Consider the following 9,786-nt stretch of genomic DNA (forward strand, 5'->3'; position numbering starts at 1 on the left):
TAAGCTACTATACTACAGACATGTAATATATTTGAAAAGAACTAGCAAGTGTGGACATCTTGCATTGTTGCTTTAAATTACACAAACTGAAAAACATATTTTTTCATTGTGGTAGTGAATGTTTTATGTAGTAAAATGTATATAACTGAAAAAATAAAGCTTTCATGGCCTAAGATATAATTAATACAAGATTTACATTTCCTAGTTTTAGATTATTAAAATTATTATCAAAGGTTTTTGTTATCATTAACATAAAAGGAAAAAGGTAGGCCTTTGGCCTGCTGCGAAAATGTCACATTACATATGCTTTTGTTAAATTTAACAAAAGCATATTTTTTTCTGTTTTTGCCAATTGTAACTAAATAACGTTCATGAATTTAGCATACAAGCAACAAAAAGCTTCAAAATCCTGAACACAAATATAATTTTGGGTAAATCGTTTGTATCAAAAAGTATAAGTTGTTAAAACAAATAAATCATTCGTGCGTGTGCGTAGCTGCCCGTGCACCACCATTGCTATGCCCCAATACCATCTAAAATAAAAATGTGAGCACATACAACAAACATTTACACAAACCCACTCACCATCCTTTTTTAATGGAGATTAGGAAAAAGGTGAGCCTATGGTCCATGGCGAAAATGTTACATGGTTTATGTTTCATTACAAATGATTTTGTTAAATATTTTTGCCAATTCTATTAAATAACATCATGAATTTAGTGTACTAACAACAACAAAAAGCTTCAAAATCCCAAACATTTTTAACAATTTCTTGAGTTGAGATTTTTTAACACAGCACTAACCCCAGTGTTTTCCTTTTTTATTGCCAAATTACATATATAATTTTACATAAATCGTTCACTTCAACAAGGATAAATCGTTCGTGTGCTGTGCGCAGTTGCCCAGCACACCACTGTTGGTCCGCTCTGTGCCAGTAGCAGCTAAAATAAAAATGTGCGCACATATATCAAACAAACCCACGCACCATACTTTTTGACGTGAAATGTCTTTAAAATCACACCGACACATACGCATACCAGAACAGAAATTTGTCACGTAACTAAAAGGTCTATATCGTACTGCCTTAATAACTCCCTAACTATTAGTCTCAGAGAAAAATGCGTTGTCATTTTATAACTTACATGGTCAGCTCGTCAATACGACTCAAAGTCGTATTGACGAGCTGACCATGTAAGAGAGGGGGGGGGGCACAGCACAGATTGGCCAAAACTGGCGCTCTCGCTCATTTCCATTCAGTGTAGCTCACGACTTAGACGTAACAGTACGGTGATTCGTGTATTTTTGTTTACAGTTTGTCAAGATAAATCAATTTAAGTAATAATAAGTGTATTTTAGACATAATTTATGTGTAAAAATTAAAGTAAACATTTAAAAAAGTATAAAAATTAAGTATGTCAGCCTGAAACCGCGCAAAAGCCAGCTAGAAATATAAATTAAGCAAATCGTTGGAAAGTAGAGAATGTGGGCCACGCACAGGTATCCCCGATGTCCGGTGTCAAGCGAGTGAGACTGTTTCTGGAGCGGCTCATTCAGTGAACGACGCCGACGGCGCGAGAGCCTCTATCGATGCTGTAGCCGAACTAATGGACATAACGGGTGAAGATAACACCCATACATCTGCCGAAGACGTCCCCGGGTGATGGATATCAACATCAGTCGATCTGATACTACACAGGACCACTGGCGTGCAGCGGACAAACGCTTCAAAACGGTATTTGAAAACAATCCGTTTGGTCCATATTGCAGCGTTTGTGATCGACTTTGGTTTGATAGAGATTTACAGGCGACAGCTCGCAACAGTCCTCTTCTTCAGACTAAATCCCCCGGCGAAAATGTAGCGGCATTTCGTTTATGTAGTGCCTATAGCAAGTCGATAGATGCCAATAAAATCCCGACGCTGTCGCGATCAAACGTATTTCGATATCGCCCGAAGCCGGACGGCCTATAACTGGTTGACCCGATCAGTGTTCGGATGATTTCGCCGTGCTTACCCTTTATGCAAATTCGTCGTCTACGCTACGAAGGTAATTATGGTACAGTCGGCCAGGTGATTAACGTAACCGTCGATGTGATAAACATGGTGCAGCAACTATCGAGGCGGATAGACGACTACTTTGCCTTTAACGTCAACATAAAGAAGAACCTCATCAACAAATCTAATTATTTGAGCGGTTTCGTACGAAGTCAGTGATCAAGGCGTGGCTACGCTATTTGGTAAACCAGCCACTGTACACTACAACATACCGATAGAATGGAGTGCGTTCGACATCAACGAGGATTACAGTATCGGGCTCCAGTATTAGATTGAGTCTATCGACCCTGACTCTGTCACCGAATCAGAGATACAATGGTGGCTTTCCAATTTAATTCTACAGATAATTTGGTCGGTCTGTAAATCGAAGGAACTTCATCCAAGGTTTGTAACTTTTCATGTTAAACTAACGGCTGTGCGCCCCGACACAGCCCCACCCAATGTTTTTACTGGAAATGGAAAGACTAGTCGCCGATATGGGCTCATTTCGTTCACAAGAGGATGTCAATGACCTTGTGTGCGGTTGTTTAGTTGCCTCTCCAGCTGCTGCTATTGGTGCAAAGTAGACCATGTGATAGGCCGGCAGGATGCACACAGACTTTCTCCCGCTAGATAAATAATCCTTTTTTTTTACTGCTAAATATTAACTAATAAAATTCCTTTCTTTTATTAATAAAAAAAAAAAAAAATACAAATTATATAACAATGGTCAACAAAACTTAATTTTTGGTTTGTTAAATGAGAGTGAATGGCTGATTCTTATAGTATTTTTTTTTTTGCTGATTTCATATATGTTAATAGATTTTATCTATTGGGCTGTTTTTTTTGTAATTGAGATTTCTTTTGAAACAAAAAAATGTATGAACATACGCAATAAAAAAATCCATTACATGAATTTTGTACTCCTTCCCCTCCTTTTTCCTGTTTAACCTCCTGGAATTGCTGTCAGGTATTACTTAAGAGGATATGTATGAGTGTAGTCTGGTCAGCCATTTCTGAGATGTCTGGTTAGTTGAAACCCAACCACCAGAGAACACCGGTATCCACGATCTAGTGTTCAGATCTGTATAAAACTGCCTTTACTAGGACTTGAACATTGGAATTCTCGACTTCCAAATCAGTTGATTTACAAAGAAGCGTTCACCACTAGACCAAACCCGGTGGGTATGCATTTTGTACTCACCTAAAATTTATTTCTTTTGGATTTTCTGCTGTAATTTGCTGAAGGTAGATCCCTTTTTATATTCCAACAGTAGTCCTTTATAATTGATATATTGTGTTTAGATTTGCCTGCGTTTAGTATTTGTATGTACAGTCAATGATTGTGTTCTTTATATTGTGTATTCTCTATTAAAGAAAATTAATTAAATGTTGATACCACATTAAATATGTCCGTTTCATTTTCAATAAGTATCCTGATGAGATGGTATCCTAATCATGGAAAAATGTAGATGGAGATTTATTACTCTTAATGCAAAATACTGTTATAGAACCTAATTACATTGCAATACCCCAATCTCTATAGTCCCATTTACTACAATAAAATATCAGGCCTCCCTTATCAAAGCACATCTTTTGATTTACGTGCGACCTTAAATTGATTTTTGAATCCCGGGTAGTCACAAACTGAATCATGGCAAAAGATTAAACCTCAATGTCGATAATGAATTTTGTAAGAGATTAAATGTTTAAATGCATATGTACAATTAAGTTATGACATTATTGTTTTCATTCATCACAGACAATCAAAATCATATAAAATCTATTTTAATAACGTTAGATAAATTTGTAAGTTACACTGGTTTTTTTTCTAGTTTGACTTTATTAATAAATTTTCGCTCTTGCATAATTTCTGCACCCCAACTTTTAAGGCAATTTTTTGTATTCTTTTAACCTTCTCATAATTTTCGCAGCATAAAGTTTTTGTGAAAGAACAAACTTTCACTACGGTTGTTTACAATTTAAGAAAATTGTAAATAACCGTAAAACTGGCAATTCTGTGATTCTTCACATTTCATTGAACTCAAAAAAGGAATTGTTTGCAGTCAACATTGATTCAATCTCATGTGACATTTGGAGAAAGAAGATGAACTTCTCTACTGTATACAGGAATTACATGTTAAAGGGATTCTGCATAAAGAAATCAAAGCCAGTAGGGTATGAGATAGCGCTTCATAAGAAGAAAGAACTTGTCCCAGAAACTGCTCTCAGGTTACAAGGACAACATGGTTGCTTTTCATTAGCATGTCACAAATCAGCAATGCACATCAGATGCTGGTGTACTTCGACATGCCAACAATTACCAAAGTAGAATAAAAGGGAGTGTTGAGTATGCTGATAATTGCATCTGGTGTAGAAAGTGTTTCACCGTGATGCTAGCAAATACTGCTGATGTAAGGAAAGTGCCTCCTACGTAATTTTCCAGAGAAAAACATTCCTAAACGGTTAAAGTTACTAGCTGGTATACATGTTGTGGCAAAGGAAAAAGGGTGGATGACCAGCAAATTGATGTTGGAATGGGTCAAAATGTCTGGAAACGACAACCAGGTGCACTGCTTCACCTAAAGTGACTTATCATGCTGGACAGTTTCCGCAGCTTATTCAGATTGTACAATCCCGTCTTGAAGCAAAAACTGGCATGGCTGCGATTCCTGGTGGATTAACATCAATGGTGCAACCCCTGGATGCTTTAGCCATGTGATGTACAAGTGGATCCTTTGTTCCTGGAGGTCAATTTCATCAGACATTATTGAAAAGTTTCAAGAAAACAGGGTTATTAAATGTGCTGGACAAAAATGAGGTTGACACCTACTCTTCCAAACGATTTGTAAGGTATACAATCATACCCTGTTTTAGAATTAATGGTGAAAATTCATCTGCTAATAGTGCAAGAAATGTAATAATGCACAATTACAGTAAAATTTAATGTTAATGTCTGTTTTTTACTTACTTGTACAAAGTATTGTGATCATGAAACATTTCGGTTTTAATATTTTCAATGGAAATGTCCATTTTGACGTGACATCTGTAAGTCTCTCGTATAACTCAAAAACAATTAGTCGTAGGATGTTGAAATTTTGGATTTAGCACTGTTGTAACATCTAGTTGTGCATTTCCCTTTTTGATTGCAATAGAAATTAAAATTTTTTAACTTTTCTTTTTTAAATTTAAAATACCGATTTAATAATTATTAAGCTGATTGTAAAAAAGAAACTTACAATAACAGTAGAAAAAAAAAATCAAACGTTATTAGTGAAATAAAAGTTTATGTACTTTTAAAAATGTGTATATGTAATTTAATAAGCGTACAAGGAAGTCATCTGGTGTCCACATCAAATTCTTTAATATTAATTGAAATTATAATTTACAATCTGCTGATTTGAAGTAAAGTTTTGTTTTTAGTTGTGTTAAAAATTAACCTAAGGTGAGTGCTCCTTTATCCAATTGCACAAAGGGAAATTAATGAAGTATCTCATTTCAGACGATATGAAACTAAACGGGATTGGTAAATTAGTTTTATCCATATGAAGAGTTGTTGGAGTGAAACAAAGATCCTTGAATGGACATATTGTTAAAAATATTAGAATGTTTATGTACGATGAACTGAAAGTTAAGGCCATTAGTTTAAAATTTAATTATGACAATATTCTGCAGTATGTATGATAGGTTTTTATTTACTTCACACCTAAAGATGAAACCATGAAAAGTGAAAACTACTGTGTCACTGCTATCACTGAAGGCAAAAAACAAATTTCATGGTAATGATTGTCCTTATACACCCATAACAAATTTTTGCCTTCAAGATTTCAGTTTTGAACTGCTGGATTATCAGTCGTACAATCCTGATTTGGCTCCAAGAAATAAATTAAATGCTTGTTGAAAAATAGACTGAAGTCCATAGAAGGGGAGAGGATTATAATGAAAAATAAGCATAATTTTTTTAACTGGAAATAAAAATTGTTTTACTTTTCAATTTATTCTCTTGCTTATGTATTTTCTCAGCGAATTTAGCTGCAATAGCTATGTTGAAAGGAAAAGTATGATGATCGTATCAACAGTAGGGTAACTGGTATTTCAAATCTTACGTTTTAGGGTCCATCTACACAAAAAAAAAAAACATTTATATAAGGATGTATATGTGTATCTATGCAGGAATTTGTCGCACACTTTTGGCCTTATCTCAGATTGACCGAACCTATTTTCTCAAAATTTTGGCTCAAGAAATTGTAATTGTGGAGTATTGATATGTTCATTTTTTCTCAAAATTCTTTTAGGAGATTGGGGATATCACAGAAAAACCAATTTTGATTTTTTCAAAAGCACTTTAGAAAAACTTTTCTTTGGCAGATTTTATACCTAAACTGTGTAAATAGATCAAAAAACCTTTTTTTAAAAATAATCAACCCCCAGCTCTTAAAATCGAATAATAAATATATGTATTTTTGCTCTGTCTCCCTTCGGTTTTAATATATTTAAAAAAAAATTTTTTATGTCATATTACATAGGCCATCAAAAAAGTCTACAATTTTCCAAAATTATAAACTCAGAACCTTAACAAAAAAAAAAGCTTTTTGAAAATTTTTACGTTCTTGTTTACCTTTTATTAGAGAGGGTGTTACATTAAGAGAAAATTGAATTAAACCTTAACCTATGAATCAATAATTTTAAATTTATTCCCCACCTTTAACAAATGTAATATTCTGTTTTTGGCTCTAAATTATTTAATTTTTACTTCCTTGTACGAAGTGTTGCGATTGCAAAAAAGTTTGGTTTTCATTTTCAATGGAGATTTCCACTTTCACTAATTTCAGCGTGACATCTGTACGTATCTCACATAACTCAAAAACGATTAGTCTTATAATATTGGTTTTAGAACAGTTGTAACATCTAGTTGTGCACCTTCCCTTTTGATTGCAATCGACTTGACCAAAGTGTCCAAAAAAGCCTAAAATCCAAAAAACTTGGATTTTGGACTTTTTCTTAATTGCAGTAACAAGCCCTCATTGAGAGCTTTTCAACATTTCATAAGTGGTACTTATTTTCATCGGTTCCAGAGTTATAGCCAAATAAAAATTTTAATTAATGAAATATTTGGCACTTACAAGGGGAAGGCATCGATTCAAATCTGACTTCATCTTATTTTCTTTTTTTTAATTTAAATATATAGATTTATTAATCTCAGATTGTAGAAATCTTTTACAATACATAATTCAATAACAATAAAAAAATATCATAAGTTATTAATGAAATAAAATTTTATGTACTTTTCATTAGAAAAAAATATATATATGTAATTTAATAATTCTAAATGGAAGACATGTAGTATCACATCATTTTTTTTTAAATTTCAGGCTACTGAAATTTGCCACTGGCATCACAAAACATTGCAGTTGCATTAGATTCCTTCATCAAATATAATTAAAATGTGTAATGTTAAATTTTTTTATATTTCTCGCACAATTTATACACCCCTATTTTAAGACAACTGTTTCCTCTAAAACTGTGTGTAAAATACACTAAATACTATGACGGCATTTCATAATAAAAGTGCAAATTACCTGCATGAAAAACAATACAGTAAGAATCTAATAAAAAAAAGCTTAAATCAAATTGTAATGTATTGAATTTTTGAAAACTCAACTAAAAATATTAAATATTTAATTTGCTTAATCAGCAAAATATTAAGAGACACTACTTAATATTTGGTAATGTTTTAATTGTCACCCAGTAGCTATTTGAGAATTTTATACACTGTTCAAAGGTTTCTGGTTCTGAGAAAATTCCATTTTCTGATAAATTAAGGGTTTCTATAAACTTTTATATTTACATTTAAAAAAGGTAAAATGATGGGATTAATTTAAATAAAATTTACATCTTTAAAAATCTTGTTCATTATTTAACATTTTAATCATAATACTTTTTCCCTTTTGCACATGAAAAAAGGGCAAAAGGTTTCTTCTTAATATTGAAAAAATGTTCTATAACCCATTGTAGTACATAGATAAACTTTTCAATAAGAATGATATATTTTAGAGAAAAAAACACATATTTTTTCTAAAATCTATCTTTTCAAGCCCCATATCAGTACTAATAATTATTGTATATAACTCAAACTTGATCCACCCAATTACAGAATTAAATTAAATAGATGTACTCACCTTACTTTTTAATACTGTCTACAATATATAAAATGTTGCATATATAAAAATATATCTATTATTTTTTTTTTATTAATTTTAATTATAAAAATAATCAAATTATTACTTCAGAATATAATAAATCCACAGTCAATATTACAATTCATAAGAAATCAAATCAACCTTGATCTCACAAAATTAATACATACATAAATATGGTTAAACGTGATATCATTTACATCCAAATAATAAGAATAAATTAAACATAGAAATATGCATAATTTATAATTTTCATAATGGATGTAGTGACTGATTAAATGATAATATATATAAAAAAAAAACAATTTCAAAAATTAATAATAAAACTCTACAACTAATAAATAATACACAGAAAATTGATAATGTATTTAAAATATTCATATACTGATAGCATTGTTGAGAATATAACTAAAGCTTATGACAATAAATTTAAACCTGCATATAAAACAAATAATCACATAATAAAATATTTAAAAACAATTATCATACCAGATTCATATAATTTATGTGGGATTTATAAAATAAAATGTAATGATTGTGATCACATAAATATAGGTAAAACTAATAATCTTTTAAAACCAGATTTCTTGACCATTTCGAACACTATAAAAATAAAAAGTTTCTGTAATATTTCTGACCACTTCATTAATAATAAACATTCTATTTTTGATATTGAAACTAATTTTGAAATATTAAAAATTAAAAAAGAAAATAATAAAAATCTAAAAACAGGGTGACAATAGATGGCAGCACATTTTCAGATAAATACATAAATTTTAATTTAATTATTCATACAGTACTATGAGTATTGGCTGGCCAAACAAGTAGTATATTTTGTTCCTATCTTATTTAATTTAATTTTATCATAGTTGACATCATATTTTTATATATGTTAACTTTTAATAAATATTAATTTGTAACATTTTTAATTTCTTTTTAAAAATTGTATTTTTAAATCTTATATAATAAATTTTACCTATATGCCTATTCAATATTATGGATAAGCTATTCAACCAGATATTGGCTGAGTGTATCATGCTGAGGTGGAATCAGCTGGTGGTTTCTCCACCAATCAATTTGGTTTTGTATGGGGAAGATCAACCACCAATGCAGTGAGTCGAGTCCTGAAGCGAGCCAGACTAGTAGCAAGCTCCTGGCAGATGAGGAGAATACTGTTGGTTGTCCTCCTCAATGTTAAGGGGGCTTTTAATAGCATGCTGTGGTCAGTCATCATAGACCATAGATGCAGGGCATCAATGAATATCTGATGACTAGCGTGAGCATTGATGTCAGATTAACAGGTCTTTGCCTCAGTTGAGGCAGAGCCATTGTTCGTCTATGCTTCCATGGATGGGTGACTGATGATGCATTGGGACTCCGGAACCCCAAGCTCAAAGGCACTTCCTCCTGGGGCTGAGTTAATACTTAATTGTGGGTCTGGTCTTGGGGGGGGGGAGAACCAATGAGATGGGAGGTTTGGTCGGTAGGATGCGGGCACACATTATAACATCTTGCAGAACCTGTTAGTAAGGCTGACACTTCGTCTGTAAATGAGGT

Source organism: Lycorma delicatula, chromosome 7 (genome assembly GCF_047948215.1).
Source record: "Lycorma delicatula isolate Av1 chromosome 7, ASM4794821v1, whole genome shotgun sequence".
NCBI classification, from domain to species: domain Eukaryota; kingdom Metazoa; phylum Arthropoda; class Insecta; order Hemiptera; family Fulgoridae; genus Lycorma; species Lycorma delicatula.